Source organism: Haliotis rufescens, unplaced genomic scaffold, assembly GCF_023055435.1.
Source record: "Haliotis rufescens isolate VD_foot unplaced genomic scaffold, xgHalRufe1.0.p SCAF_19, whole genome shotgun sequence".
Taxonomy (NCBI): Eukaryota; Metazoa; Mollusca; class Gastropoda; order Lepetellida; family Haliotidae; genus Haliotis; species Haliotis rufescens.
In genome coordinates this window covers 16879002-16880736 of record NW_025963879.1, presented here as the reverse complement: position 1 = coordinate 16880736, position 1735 = coordinate 16879002, and the positions used below count along the sequence as shown (strand labels likewise).

At 36.1% G+C, this 1735-nt stretch overlaps 1 non-coding gene across 1 annotated transcript; it reads left to right on the top strand.

The window, feature by feature from the left end:
- The first annotated feature begins 1191 nt into the window (after positions 1-1191).
- Trnastop-uca lies at positions 1192-1278 on the top strand. Its single transcript has one exon. It is a non-coding gene; the product is annotated as a tRNA-Sec (tRNA).
- Positions 1279-1735: the final 457 nt, after the last annotated feature.

Below are 1735 nucleotides of genomic sequence, written 5' to 3'. Positions count from 1 at the left end.
TATTCTTTTGGACAATAATAAACGATCTTTGACCCATAAGAATGACCACTGGTTTGTTTATATAAAGCAAGAATAAAAATATCATTACCTTTGAAATATTTTTTGCTGTAACATTCATTACTATAAATTGCTACAATTTATTGTGTGGAGGTTGTCATAAGGGAGCAACCATTTTATTTTCGTGGGGTGGGGCCGGTTTTCAAAAGACATTAATTAAACTCTTGTTTTACTGATATAAATTACATATGCCTGGCATTGTAGTAAAAAATACAATAGACCTTTTTCTTTTAGACTATGAATATGACATGAACATGCAGCAGAATATGTATATTTTTTTTTTAAAAATAATTTAGCAGCTGTTTATGTTGGAGAAAATAACTGATCTGGGAGAAAAAAAAGGGAAAAATAATATTTTATGTTTTTTTGTGTATGAATGTGTTATGGTCTTGTTAGTGTACGTGTAATAATCGTCTTGTTATAAGGGGGCATGAATAAGTTCTAAAGAAAATGCGACAGGCTGGGTTAATAAAACAGTTTTCGGTTTCTCTTCATGTCCACCTCGACCAGCTGTTTAGTCATTGTGGAAGTCATCGAAGTGGAACGCCTATTCAGTGAAACGCCAGTTCGATATGTTATCATTCTATTTTGAGACAATGTATTCGGGGTAGGTTCTTTGCGGTCAAATTCCTTTCACTTATTTGGACAAACTCCAGACTTTGCTAGTCATCTTTGTTTACAATTTAATGGGAGTTCTTTCCACCAGGCCTGACACGTTTTGACCCCGGCAAGGTACATAAGTTGAGAATTGGTGTGCTTAGACAAAGACCTAACACTACTTAAATAACTGAACTCATAGCTGTATTAGTGGACAGAATTATCCATGCGCTTTATAGGCGAAAGAGTGGCGCTAGCGCCGGTGTAAGGAGCTGGATTGTTTACTGTCCTTTCCATCCGTCACCAATATGGACCATAAATCAGTCATAATATCTAAATTGTTTTTTGTAGTTCAAATTACTAATATCACAACTATAACATAACCATAATGTATCTTTCTGTCATACTTTGTATGATAATACGGATAAACGTGATTTAAATTCAATTCACAAAATAAATGTATTCAAATCGTTGGAAACTAAACGGGTTTTCGATGTGATGATTCGCTTACAAAACACAGTGAAAGCTAAATAAAGTGCCCGGATGAACCTCAGTGGTCTGGGGTGCAGGCTTCAAACCTGTAGCCGACTGACGTCGGAGTGGTTCAATTCCACCTTTCGGGCGAGCCTCTTTACGTAATTGAGCATTATTTTGCAAGACGGGTAAAAGAGTACGGAATAATAGGTACACGTATCTTCATTTTTCAAAAAATAAATAAAATGGGATAAAATGTCTTTATAGAGAAGTGCCAACTGACAAATGGGAGGGCTTCTTTTATATAAACAGTCAGCCCAAAGTTATATTGGAGAAAAACTCGGCCTCCAAACTACCCACATTTCAACTTTGTTTCAGTTAAATAAAATTCTAGTAAATTTGCAGTCGTATGACATTGGATTCAAGTCAACAACAGTCTTCTATCGCGTTTGTGATGGAAATCAATCTACTAGTTATTGATTACTTTAATTGTACACTGAGTATATATGAACCGTTAGACTGGACGTGGGTGGAGTCACACTGTTGCAGAGTGAGTGTATATATGAACCGTTAGACTGGACGTGGGCGGAGTCACACTGTTGCAGAG